The following is a 15,089-nucleotide window of genomic DNA, read 5'->3' on the forward strand; positions in this document are numbered from 1 at the left end:
CCAACACTTCATGCGACTAAAGAGCTAGTTGTGTTTCACAACAACGGTGTATTCTATACCCATGTTGACTATGTGTTAATAGACCGTTTTCTTCGAAGTAATTCATAATGTTCGAATACAACATATGTTCTAAAATCCTGCTGCATATCCCCGTTAATTATACGGGCCTGTAATTAAGTGGATTACTCCTACTACCTTTTTTGAATATTGGTTTCACCTGTGCCGCTTTCCAGTCTTTGGGTACCGATTTTTCGTCGAGATAACGACGTACGAGGCAAGGCTCTCTCGTCTATTTATACTGCATTTTATGTTGTTTCCTTTGGTACAACATTTCTCTCTGGATAGCTACGATTCATATAATAAATAATATTTGCTCTGTGTACCGACCGCTTTCCTGTGCACAGGGTGGTAAAAACAATTCACATTCAACAGGTTTCCTGTGCAACGAATGACCAAGCTAGCCTCCTGCCTTCTACTTACTATCTAGATGTAGAGGGACAGCAAGTTACCGTTTTTAAGTGAGCGGAAGGCAGGAAGCCGGTGTGGTCATTCATTGCAGAGGAAAGCTAATAACTTTCACAACTCTGTACACAAGAAAGCGATCGTGTAGTGTTCCGATTTGTCCTCAAGACACGAGATGTCTTGCACTCTGTTTAAGATGACATAGCTCTGCGAGGAGGTATTTCTTCTCACTGTAGGCCAAGAGTCAAATTTGAGCCAAATTAGGTAGGGATTTAGTCCAAGAGCTTATATTTTAAATACATTTATACTAATTAGGACGATTTTGAATTCTGAAGTCAGTATCGTCCCGCGGCCACACATATATATTACTTTCGAAAACATCTCGTCTGCGGACCCGGGTTTGGTAGAATATTTTTTCTGTTACTGTACACTTTCAACTATGTCAATTTTCGCTGTTTATTGTAACACACTACCTTGTGCACACCCACTTTTATGTGTGTGTGTGTGTGCGTGTGAAAAACGCAGAAAGAGAGACTTTAATTACTAAATAGTATCTTTTCGTATATTACACAGTTTCTCTTTCATGAATAATAACATTATAGTTGCGTCGTGTTGCATGTAATTCACTCGTAAAACGATGTAACAAAGCAGAATGAAAGGAAGTACTAAACGCACGTCCACCCGCTGTATCGCGGAAGCGCTGTAAATAGTATGTATGAAAACACAGCGACTAGAAACGCGGTTAGTAGGGGGGTGTGGGGAGGTCTTGCTGCTCGGTTCGTGTCTGAGCTAGGGAGATGGAATAAATGGTTTTTGGTTTATCCCGGACTAGCGGACATTTTCTATAGCCATTCGAACATCCGTCTTACTGCAGCTGTGTTAAAGTGTATTAGCTCTCGTAATAGCAATTTTGGGGACGGGTAGGGTAATTTCGGCCCACCTTTTGAATATATTGTAATTTAGTTTCTTTACATTTTGAAATTTTGAAAAAAAATATTGTTATTGTTTTTAATAACTTATTCTACCAAATTCCATTCATGTTTAAAATTTTTCTGTTAAACTCACCCAAAAATTGACGTCTCAGTAGCAGACGCCACTTTTAGCAATGTAGGTCACATTCAATACTTCGAGTTTCAGAGACTTAGTTACATGTCACTACCTCTCTAAAAAGTATGTTTACACCAAAATTCAACAAAAATGAATGAATTTGCATCTTTTATACTTGGTATCGGTGATCATAGAGCCGGTTGTACACGCTACTGAAAGTGCTTTGTTATTACTAAGAGCATGCTACAACGTGGTTTCAGATTCTGGACAGCGATTACACATCAGTGCATCTTTAAAAAGTATGTTGTTTATATAATTCAGTAACAATTATCGCAGTCGACCGGTGTGGCCAAGGGGTTCTAGGAGCTCCAGTCTGCAACCGCGTGACCGCAACGGTCGCAGGTTCGAATCCTGCCTTAGGCATGAATGTGTGTGATGTCCTCAGGTTAGTTAGGTTTAAGTAGTTCTAGGGGACTGAGGACCTCAGCGTTTAAGTCCCATAGTGCTCAGAGCCAGCTGAACTTTTTGATTTGAACAATTAACGCACTTTAGTATTTTTTTATTTTTTTTGCGTAGGCACAAAGTACACCCCGCCCAGGTAATGCGCGTAGTGGAAAATGCCTTGGTATTGCTAGGGTTAAGCAAGGTTTTAACGTCGAACCGGAGCTGGCGGACAAGCAAATTGTGCAAATGGACGAATGGATTTCACAAAAGATTTTAATTGGACTGAAATTAATCTCCAGCTAATGGCACCGTTTGGATTTTAGGTGCAAAAGAAATCGCCCTTTCTCGGATTTTATGTGCAAAAACAGACACCCTCAAATAACTGCGGCCTGGAGCGAGACTGATGGTTCAGATTCGATCCGCCGGTGTTTAGGACTTTGGCCTAAGAGGAATTTTAACGGTTTGAAAAAAATCTTGCGTTGTTAGGATTTTACATGCGAAAACACGTTTCTATGAGAGCGTTTTGAATCGTACCGCTTCTCCACTTTAAACTTGTATGAATCGGTTCAAACGTTTCACGAAAGTAGATAAATGGATAAAGTCAAAAGGAATTTTTATTATCCAAAAATCTTTATCCGTTATCGACATTCGAGTGTTTAAACAAGGGCTAAGTGCACGTCAGGTTCGTTCTTACGTGAATTGAACGCGCGGAAACGATTTAAAGCGAATCTAACACACATAAAATGCATACTTACGACAAAATTGAAGAAATCGCTTTCAAAAACCTATATTCTTTGGGATTTACTTGGAAGAAACAGGTTTTTTGTGAGTTTCTTCACGAGCGCCAGTTCTATGTTTCTAATTTGTGCGAATCAGTTCAAATTTTTTGAGAAGGTGGACAAATACGTGTAATTAATTGGTATCCTGTTGTTTTGTGTGATCTTTGTCCGTTGCCATGTTATGAGCAAAGCGATTCGAAAGACAATGAATAAGCGTCCACCTGATCGTTCGTTGGACGAGTCAACACATATCGATGGCGGTAGCCGAGCAATGGCGGTCTACTGTCAAAATTTTGGCAGAATAAACGAAAAGTTTTTCTATCATAGCACAAAAAAGCGAATATGTACTGGCGAGAGTTAGGGGTGAAAGACAAGGGAACCAGATTTTCTACTTTTGTGGCAGCTTCAAAGGTGCATTTATCAAGACGACATATTCGCGCTATCTTACTACTTAATCCTACTACCCCAACACAGTGATCTCTCTTAAGTGTTGACACACCTGCATTATGCAGTTTGTTACCTAAAATCGCTGATCCTATGTCTAAAATCAGGAAGATTCGCCGGGAATAGTAGACTGTGTATGGCATCATATGGCTGAAGAGCATACATTGAATTGCTAAGAAGGTTTATCTCGGGAGATAACATTTTTTGAGTTTGATTAAAAGTGCGAATGTGCCAAGATGTTCTGATTTAAATATCCTTGAAGCTACCTTCTTTAACATACCTAACTCTATCCAGGACATATTCGCCTTTATTTGTGCTTTGATAGGAGCATTTTTCATACTGGTAGACTAATACAGTATCGTTTTTATGCAGTGGTACATGCACTAAGTTCTCTGTAATTTCTTTACGAGCCTTAGAAACAGATCTGAAATTCTGATCTGAGTAATTTGAACCAATCTTACAAATGTAGCCCATGAGTGAAAAAAATGAGTTACGACAAACGGTGAAGAACTTCCAGGACGTTGTGCAGTATGGTGATCATTCAGAGAAACAAATGAAAATTTTGAATCTGATCATGAATCGAGCTCGACTTTACAGTTCCAGAATTGACAATACCTCTCTCTACTCTGAACTTCACAGAAGTGCTGTTGTATACGTCGTAGGACTAGCACTTCTGTAGGTAAGCCACACCCTAACGGGAGGAGAATAAGACTTTGGTGTCGAAGCAAACCAAGCGCTGTATCATGTGTAAGATACAGAGGCGAGCGAGTGCGCCGGAACTTCCCCCAGTTCACTGCTAGTAGCGCCACGTCACTGTAATGTGTCTGCATGTAGCGCACATGTATTGCACCACAATTAAGGGTTAAATTAAAAATCTAAATTTATGTTTAATACTTTTTTAAATTATAGTTTAGTGTAATAATGTTCCAAATACCAAGTCTTGATGTTCTGAACTTAATAGTTTACGGAAAAAGGCCGTTTTAAGAGAAAAATCAGAGGCGCTAAATAACGACGCTAGGAAGCCAGAATTTGGTCAGAAGGTACAGTTAGAAGTTATAAATAAGTGATGATGCTTTCCAAAATCATAAAACAAAAACTAACGCCAGAATCCACGTTTTTCGGAAAAGTCTGAGGCGCTAAATAATGGCCTTAGAAGCTTGAAAAATTGTTTTGTGCCTCAGTACACCCCAAAAATAATAAAAGAATATACACGTAAATTTACCTCTTATAATTTTCGAGTAATTAAATAAAAACTAATTTTGTAACTAAAATGTAACAAACTGTTGTACATTAGGTACTTGAAATTTTAATGATAGAGGAGTTTGGTTAAACCACATGATCAAATATATCAAATAATAGAGCTACACCGAGTTTAAGGCTTGTAACATAAATAGCAACTGATATAAGTGTAAGTAGGCTGTTTACATTTTCTTATTGGTAACGCCACGTAGCGCTCTATATGAAAAATCACTGGCTGTGCTGTGCGCAGTCTGTGGCTAGTTTGCATTGTTGTCTGCCATTGTAGTGTCGGGCAGTGGCAGCTGGATGCTAACAGCGTGTAGCGTTGCGCAGTTGGAGGTGAGCCGCCAGCAGTGGTGGACGTGGGGGGAGAGATGGCGCAGTTTTGAAATTTGTAAGAATTGGTGTCATGAACTGCTATATATATTCCGACTAGTGAGGTAAATACATTGTTTGTCTCTATTAAAATCTTTCATTTGCTAAGTATGCCTATCAGTAGTTAGTGCCTTCAGTAGTTTGAATCTTTTATTTAGCTGGCAGTAGTGGCGCTCGCTGTATTGCAGTAGCTTGAGTAACGAAGATTTTTGTGAGGTAAGTGATTTGTGAAACGTGTAGGTTAATGCTAGTCAGGGCCATTCTTTCGTAGGGATTTTTGGAAGTCAGACTGCGTTGCGCTAAAGATATTGTGTGTCAGTTTAAGCATAATCGTGTATAATTTTTCTAAGGGGATGTTTCATATAAGTCTTAGAACAGGTATGGTTTAGAGTTAACAATCTACCGTTAGTTCCACTAAATAAATTCTATTAAGCAAAGTTTTCATTCTACCGAGCTGAAACTTTCTACGTACTTTAAAACTGCGTATCTGCATACCAGCAAAACTCAAGAAGTTTCTGAAGTATTTGGTAACTACACTCCTGGAAATGGAAAAAAGAACACATTGACACCGGTGTGTCAGACCCACCATACTTGCTCTGGACACAGCGAGAGGGCTGTACAAGCAATGATCACACGCACGGCACAGCGGACACACCAGGAACCGCGGTGTTGGCCGTCGAATGGCGCTAGCTGCGCACCATTTGTGCACCGCCGCCGTCAGTGTCAGCCAGTTTGCCGTGGCATACGGAGCTCCATCACAGTCTTTAACACTGGTAGCATGCCGCGACAGCGTTGACGTGAACCGTATGTGCAGTTGACGGACTTTGAGCGAGGGCGTATAGTGGGCATGTGGGAGGCCGGGTGGACGTACCGCCGAATTGCTCAACACGTGGGGCGTGAGGTCTCCACAGTACACCGATGTTGTCGCCAGTGGTCGGCGGAAGGTGCACGTGCCCGTCGACCTGGGACCGGACCGCAGCGACGCACGGATGCACGCCAAGACCGTAGGATCCTACGCAGTGCCGTAGGGGACCGCACCGCCACTTTCCAGCAAATTAGGGACACTGTTGCTCCTGGGGTATCGGCGAGGACCATTCGCAACCGTCTCCATGAAGCTGGGCTACGGTCCCGCACACCGTTAGGCCGTCTTCCGCTCACGCCCCAACATCGTGCAGCCCGCCTCCAGTGGTGTCGCGACATGCGTGAATGGAGGGACGAATGGAGACGTGTCGTCTTCAGCGATGAGTGTCGCTTCTGCCTTGGTGCCAATGATGGTCGTATGCGTGTTTGGCGCCGTGCAGGTGAGCGCCATAATCAGTACGACCGAGGCACACAGGGCCAACACCCGGCATCATGGTGTGGGGAGCAATCTCCTACACTGGCCGTACACCTCTGGTGATCGTCGAGGGGGCACTGAATAGTGCACGGTACATCCAAACCGTCATCGAACCCATCGTTCTACCATTCCTAGACCGGCAAGGGAACTTGCTGTTCCAACAGGACAATGCACGTCCGCATGTATCCCGTGCGACCCAACGTGCTCTAGAAGGTGTAAGTCAACTACCCTGGCCAGCAAGATCTCCGGATCTGTCCCCCATTGAGCATGTTTGGGACTGGATGAAGCGTCGTCTCACGCGGTCTGCACGTCCTGCACGAACGCTGTTCCAACTGAGGCGCCAGTTGAAAATGGCATGACAAGCCGTTCCACAGGACTACATCCAGCATCTCTACGATCGTCTCCATGGGAGAATAGCAGCCTGCATTGCTGCGAAAGGTGGATATACACTGTACTAGTGCCGATATTGTGCATGCTCTGTTGCCTGTGTCTATGTGCCTGTGGTTCTGTCAGTGTGATCATGTGATGTATCTGACCCCAGGAATGTGTCAATAAAGTTTCCCCTTCCTGGGACAATGAGTTCACGGTGTTCTTATTTCAATTTCCAGGAGTGTATATTATTAAAGATTATGTGCCCGAAATAGCAGTCGTTTGTTGACTGCCGCTGTATGCAAATAGACAGAGACGACAGATGTTTTCTCGGCAGTCCGCACCGGCACCTTATAAATATAGCCCCTCAAGCAGTAGAAAGGTTCACTTCGCTCACAGACACTGTGAGGTACACGCCAATTAAGCGACTGTTCGCGCTCAGCCTCGGATGATGTCAGAGCCGAGCTGTGACAAGCTCGTATTTGGTAGTGAAAACAGATAGTGAACTCGCGAGGACCGTACACCGTCCTGGGTCATTTAGAATTCGGTAAAATAACTGTTAATGTGCGGTCCATGCGCAATTCAATTCCGCGTGCAAGTGGTGAATTTATTTCCCCTTTCATGGCGAGCATTAATTTTTGAACATTTGTTGCGAACTTTCAATTGAGTGATGTTAGTCATGGCGAAAAACAATCTGGTAGGGAGTTACCGTAGAGGTCGTCTCTGAACTGCTAAAGGTGCTGTGAGATTAGAAAGGCTTGTTTTCAATTGAACATAACGCAGTTTTAAGTGTTGTTTGTGAGAAACTTTAATTACATTAAATCTTGATTGGAACTATAAACTTTTACTGAAGTCAAAGCCCTGATCCCGCAAAGAAATGGGAAACAAACTTTTCTCTCAGGGGGCTGGACGGGAATGTCGCCGTGCAGACTGGAAACTAACGTCAGTATGATTCCGCTCGCTTTCTGGCTGATCACCAAATTAGTTACCAGGCTCACGTGATTAAAGACGGCATCAAAACTTTAAACCAGTGAAGTAACTTACTCGCCGCTCCACAGTGTAAAGGGAGGGCTATGTTTGTGAGCCCCACGTTTTTCAGTCTGACAGAACATCGTGTATATCATGGTTAATTATAGCTCTACGGTTCTTAAGGACAAAGTAAGATTTGGGTATTTCAAAAGACTTGTAAATGAAGCAGAAACCATGTTTCTTTTACTTATATTCATCCCTACTTGAACTTGGTGACGGACAGTAACTATTACTTCCCGATACTACTGCGCGTTGTTGTCGGTGAACATATTGGGCAGAGTGGGAGGAGACTTGAGTGAGTCGGCGGGCTCTCTAGCGCCGGAGCCTGCTCTGCTCCTGCGGACCGTTTGTCACCGCATCCACCGCGGCGTATAACCCATTTGCCGCGATTTATATCCGCGCGTCGAATCCCTGGAGTGACCCCGACACACAGTTCCATTTGCTGTACTCGACCTACCCCACCCCCTCACCCCCTGTCCCCCTGCACCACTTCCTCTAACCCGCCACCAAAACCGCACCCCGCAGCACCATCAACACGGACAACTCTCTGCCACCGTATCTGCGAACACTCTGCTCCCACCCCCTCTTTAACCCCTCTCCTACTGCCAGAGGCTGAACGCCTTTTTTATTACTCCTGACCCCCCCCCCCCCAATATCCATTTTCCCCTAGACTGTGCTACCGTTAACTTTCACTCTTCATTTCATTCTTGCAGCCAATGAAAACTAACGGCATCGGTATTCAACGAAGTAAAAGAAGCTCAACCGGGGGCGAGTGTACTCCAACGAGGCAAAAAAAATAGTTGTTTCAATTTGCCTTCCCTCGCTCCCCAGCTACATTTTCCAGTGCCATATGAAATTATAATCTTTGCAAAAATCCTCTTCTCCTTTGTTGCACAGCTCTTTCACAAGTACAGTTGTATTGGACTCTTCATTTCCGTCTAATTCCTTATCTCCTTGCTCAAACAGTGCCAGAAATTACATTCCAGTACATCTCAAGCTACAAATATCATAGCCGGCCGGGGTGGCCGAGCGGTTCTGGGCACTACAGTCTGGAACCGCGCGACCGCTACGGTCGCAGGATCGAATCCTGCCTCAGACATGGATGTGTATGATAACCTTAGCTTAGTTACACTTAAATACTTCTAAGTTCTAGGGGACCGATGACCTCAGAAGTTAAATCCCATAGTGCTAAGAGCCATTTGAACCATTTTGAACACATATCGTACTACGGCGATTACTCATCTCTCCAAAGTAAACTTGCGTAGCGCAGTGTTTGGGCACTTAATTAGATAGCAGAGAAAACACTTACAGAATATAACCTAACGTAATCAGATTTTCACTCCGCAGCGGAGTGTGCGAAGATATTAACCTTCCTGGCAGATTAAAACTGTGTGCCGGACCGAGAGTCGAACTCGGGACCTTTGCCTTTTGCGGGCAAGTGCTCTACCATTTAAACTACCCAAGCACGACTCACGCTCTCTCCTCACAGTCATAACAGTTTCATTAACGGTACATATCTATTCCTTACGAAAATACGAAGTTTAAACATAAGTCAAGCGCAATACTTGTATATATGTAAGTGGACAGATTTCCAAATGGGAATGTGTGAAAAAGTATATGGCACACATGCATGTAGAGGGACATATCGAGACCTATGAAATATGTTTTTGGCTCAAATGGCTCTGAGCGCTATGGGACTTAACATCTGAGGTCATCAGTCCCCTAGAACTTAGAAGTACTTAAACCTAAATAACCTAAGGACGACACACACACATCCATGTCCGAGGCATGGTCGCGAGGTTCCTGATTGAAGCGCCTAGAACCGCTGGGGCACTCCGGCCGGCAATAAGTTTTTAAAATCAGGATTATTGACATCGTCAACGAGGAGATACGCGATCCGTCGTAAATCTTACTAAAATAAATCAGCTAAATTTCGATTACGCGATATGTCAAACAAATCTGAAGGCTGTGAATTCAACCGAATACTTAAGGATTACAATCACCAACAACCTAAATTGGAACGATCACATAGATAATATTGCGGGTAGAGCAAACGAAAGACTGTATATCATTGGCAGAACACTTAGAATGTGCAACAGGTCTACTAAAGACACTGCTTACACCACGCTTTTCCGCCTTATTATCGAGTATTGCTGTGCGGTGTGGGATCCGCATCAGGTGAGACTAACGGATGAGATCGAAAAAGTACAAAGAAGAGAAGCTCGTTTTGTATTATTGCGAAATAGGGGAGATAGAGTCACAGACATGATACGTGAATTGCAGTGGCAATCATTGAAACAAAGACGTTTTTCTTTGCGACGGGATCTTCTTATGAAATTTCAGTCAACAGTTTTCTCCTCAGATTGCGAAATCATTCTGTTGGCACCCACCTACATAGGGAGAAATGATCATCACGATAAAATAGGAGAAATCAGGGCTTGCACAGAAACATGTACAGGGTGTTTCAAAAATGACCGGTATATTTGAAACGGCATTAAAAACTAAACGAGCAGCGATAGAAATACACCGTTTGTTGCAATATGCTTGGGACAACAGTACATTTTCAGGCGGACAAACTTTCGAAATTACAGTAGTTACAATTTTCAAGAACAGATGGCGCTGCAAGTGATGTGAAAGATATAGAAGACAACGCAGTCTGTGGGTGCGCCATTCTGTACGTCGTCTTTCTGCTGTAAGCGTGTGCTGTTCACAACGTGCAAGTGTGCTGTGGACAACATGGTTTATTCCTTAGAACAGGGGATTTTTCTAGTGTTGGAATTCCACCGCCTAGAACACAGTGTTGTTGCAACAAGACAAAGTTTTCAACGGAGGTTTAATGTAACCAAAGGACCGAAAAGCGATACAATAAAGAAACTGTTTGAAAAATTTCAACGGACTGGGAACGTGACGGATGAACGTGCTGGAAAGGTAGGGCGACCGCGTACGGCAACCACAGAGGGCAACGGTCAGCTAGTGCAGCAGGTGATCCAACAGCGGCCTCGGGTTGCAGCTGCGGTCCAAATGACGCCAACGTCCGCGTATCGTCTCAAGCGCCAGAGTTTACACCTCTATCCATACAAAATTTAAACGCGGCAACCCCTCAGCGCCGCTACCATTGCTGCACGAGAGACATTCGCTAACGATATAGTGCACGGGATTGATGACGGCGATATGCATGTGGGTAGCATTTGGTTTACTGACGAAGCTTATTTTTACTTGGACGGCTTCGTCAATAAACTGAACTGGCGCATATGGGGAACCGAAAAGCCCCATGTTGCAGTCCCATCGTCCCTGCATCCTCAAAAAGTACTGGTCTGGGCCGCCATTTCTTCCAAAGGAATCATTGGCCCATTCTTCAGATCCGAAACGATTACTGCATCACGCTATCTGGACATTCTTCGTGAATTTGTGGCGGTAAAAACTGCCTTAGGTGACACTGCGAACACCTCGTGGTTTATGCAAGATGGTGCCCGGCCACATCGCACAGCCGACGTCCTTAATTTCCTGAATGAATATTTCGATGATCGTGTGATTGCTTTGGGCTATCCGAAACATACAGGAGGCGGCGTGGATTGGCTCCCTATTCGCCAGACATGAACCCCTGTGACTTCTTTCTGTGGAGACACTTGAAAGATCAGGTGTACCGCCAGAATCCAGAAACAATTGAACCGCTGAAGCAGTACACCTCATCTGCATGTGAAGCCATTCCGCCAGACACGTTTTCAAAGGTTTCGGGTAATTTCATTCAGAGACTACGCCATATTATTGCTACGCATGGTGGATATGTGGAAAATATCGTACTATAGTGTTTCCCGGACCGCAGCGCCATCTGTTGTTGACAATTGTAACTACTGTAATTTCGAAAGTTTGTCTGCCTGAAAATGTACTGTTGTGCCAAGAATATTGCAACAAACGGTGTATTTCTATCGCTGCTCGTTTAGTTTGTATTGCCGTTTCAAATATACCGGTCATTTTTGAAACACCCTGTAAGTGCTCGTTTTTCCCGCGTGCCGTTCGAGAGTGGAACAGTAGAGAGACAACTTGAAGGTGGTTCATTGAACCCTCTGCCAGGCACTTTATTATGAATAACAGAGGACCCGCGTGGATGTAGATGTAGATATTTTGTTAGGAACTGAAAACCCATGAAGTAAAGATGACTCATGAAATCTTCTTTATTTGGACACATTACTAGTTTCGGCTAACAAACTAGCCGTCTTTAGGCGATAAAACATTTTTGATTAGCGTTGGCCCCATTACGGCTTTACACACCGTTAAAATGTTTGTACACGAACAACTCCATTGGCAGTGGTGTCTGGTACATTAAGTCTGTAAACTCATTGTCTAGAATAGATATATATACGAGGGTCAACCACAAAGTAAGTTCCGTTTCTATTTCTATCCGCTGCAGCGCTACAATCGCAGTTCGAGCATGCGCGGCAGTTACTCTGACTGAAGAAGAAGACATGTACGCCATTTTCAGATCGCTGCTGTCGACGTGTGTTTTGTAATGTCAGACGCAATTGAAAATGGCGCCGTTTGTGAAATCAGTTCGGTTATTCGTTTTCTAAGTGCAAAGAAAGTTGAACCAAAGGGAATTCATCGGGAAATCTGCGAGGTTTATGGACAAAATGCTAAGAGTGATTCAGCGGTTAGAAGATGGGTCAGACTGTTCAGTGGAGGACGCGATCAAATGCACGGTGAAGAACGAAGCGGACGCCCACCTGTGGTTACTGATGAACTGGTTCACACAATTAAAGAGAAGATTAAACACAACTCTAAGTTTACACTTAGTGCCCATACTATGGAAGTTCTGCAAATCTCACAGTCACTAATTCATGAAATTGTTACTGAAAAACGGAAATTTCGAAAGCTTTGCTCACGTTGGTTACCAGAAGTTCTTATTGAACAACACAACAAACAACAAATGGACAGTGAACTTCAGTTTTTGACACGCTGCAATGAAGAAGGTGATGGTTTTCTTTCTCTGATAGTAACGGGGGATGATACTTGGGTATCGTTTGACACCCCTGAAGCAAATCGGCAATAAATGGAATGGAGGCACACTTCATCCCCAACGAACGTGAAGCCTAAGCAAATCTTGACACCTCGAAAAGTCATGTGCACCGGTTTTTGGGACTGAAAACGCATTTTGCTGATTGATTTCTTGCCACGAGGCCAAACAATCAATGTACATGGTAACTGCGAGGCCATGAAGAAATTGCGCCGTGTAATACAGAACAAGCGCCGAGGATTACTGTCAAAAGGAGTTGGTTTTTTTTCTGTGATAATCCCTGACATCACGCGGCGAATGTGACCAAACAACTCTTACGGGGATTTTACTGGGACGGGTTTGATCATCCTCCGTACAGCCCGGACCTCGCACGTAGATACTTTCATCTCTTCATACACCTAAAATCTGTCCTTGGTGCTCAACACTTCAACGACGATAACGAGCTGAAAATATGTTACCACTTGGTTGAATACACAGGCGGCAATCTTCTGTGAAGAAGGCATACAAAAACTTGTGCCACGCAATGACAAGTGCCTACAAAATTTCTGAAGCTACGTAGAAAAGTGGTTTAACAGTTTAAGCGATTTGTACAATATATATTTTTTTCTGTATCTGTGCACGTTTGTTTTGTATAACCAAACGGAACTTACTATGTGGACATACTCCGTAACTGGACATGTTTCCGCGGCAAGAGTCAGTCGACATAAATTTTTTCTACGTATGGTAGCGTGTGATACTGTATATAACGTTGGTTTTTCTCCAGTAGTAGTTTTACTCAATATGACCCGGTCCCATACCCAGAAAACTTTTATATCGATAGAATAGATTTGTCTTCAGTGATGTGTTCTGCTACTAACTGAGCCCCGATGACCAGCGAAAACGGGTCTGCAGACGCCCCTCACAGCGGTGGGATATAAAACTGTCTGTCGCCCTCCGTACTACCCGACAGTTTGGAGTGATGGTGAGGAGTACCATTTTATTTCACAGTAGGACCCCTGTAGTTGTTATCCGCGTCGTCCTCGCAGCATAGCGGTACGTCGGCGATATTAACCGACTCGTTCTGTTGCCCTTCGTGGCAAGCCATCCAGGCCATACATTTCAGCAAGATAATGCCAGTCCGTAAATGGCGAGAGTTTCTGCTTCTTGTAATTGTGGGTGCCAAACCCTGCCTGGCCCACCAAGGTCGCCAAATGTTTCCCCAATTAAGAAAATTTGGAGCATTATGGGCAGGGCTCTCCAACTAGCTACGAGTTTTGATGATCCAACGCGACAGTTGGACAGGATTTGGCATGGTATCCATCAGGAGGACATCAAATATTTCTGTCAATCAACGCCAAGCCTAATGACTCGCTTGAATAAGGGCCAGCTGTTCAGTTGGTGAAGCTCTTTCTCTAGAATAAATCTTCCAATTTTTCTGAAATTATAATCATTTGGTTGTCAGTATATGTACATCACATCTACCGATTTCCGTCTCGTTTGGATAATTTCTTCGTGGTGAGTCTTTTCTTTCTGTTTTACATTGTATTTTCTGGGCAATCTTATTTTACCAACTCCGTATACTCTGATGTGACAGCAAGGTACGATCTCTGAAATCATTTTCGAGATTCAGCTAGCTTCCGTGACTGGTTGAACCCTAACATCATTCGATTAAACTTGTTGAGTGATCTTCATAGCAAAATTTACCGTCAGTCATTACACCCTATCAAGTATTTCAAGAAATTCGTTACTTTCATTCAAATTTGTACTGTTTCCGCCCAGTAATTTCCGGTACACAATGCTTCTCGACACCAAACTGAGTGACTAACTAACTAACTGCACCGGAATTGACAGGAGCGAACGAGTTGCCTGTGGTTCTAGCGATTAGCCACTGGTTTAATGTAACTTTTCTTGGAAACTGGCGTCTAACAGGAGCTAACGAGTTGCCTGTGGTTCTAGCGATTAGCCACTGGTTTAACGTAACTTTTCTTGGAAACTGGCGTCTAATTAAACACGACACTTAGCGATCTGCAGGCCGTGGTGACCGAGTGGTTCTAGGCGCTTCAGTCTGGAACCACGCAACTGCTACTGTCGCAGGTTCGAATCCTGCCTCGGGCATGGCTGTGTGTGATGCCCTTAGGTTAGTTAGGTTTAAGTAGTTCTAAGTTCTAGCGGAGTGATGACCTCCAATGTTAAGTCCCATAGTGCTCAGAGCCATTTGAACCATTTCTTAGTGATCTCTTGCCTATCAGAATGAGTAAACAAAAATTGAATGCCTTGCACTACATTAACCTCTGTGTTCATAAGCCTATGACCTAGTATTTAATGCATTGAAAAATTATCCCCCTGTGTTGAATATGACCCATAAGCTGAAAAAACGCAGTCTGACTAGCTTTCTTTTTCCATTAAGTAGTGGCAAGAACTTTCGCGTAGCGCAACAGAACAAAGGAGGGTTTAACAGCAGTTAAACCAAAACCAAAACCACAATATTTGCAACGGAATTCATGCAGCTACTCACTGTACAGTGTGTTCCAAGAGTAATTGTCCGTATTCAGGAATTTGACTGAAACTATTGTCC

This window comes from Schistocerca gregaria, chromosome 1 (genome assembly GCF_023897955.1).
Source record: "Schistocerca gregaria isolate iqSchGreg1 chromosome 1, iqSchGreg1.2, whole genome shotgun sequence".
Classification (NCBI taxonomy): domain Eukaryota; kingdom Metazoa; phylum Arthropoda; class Insecta; order Orthoptera; family Acrididae; genus Schistocerca; species Schistocerca gregaria.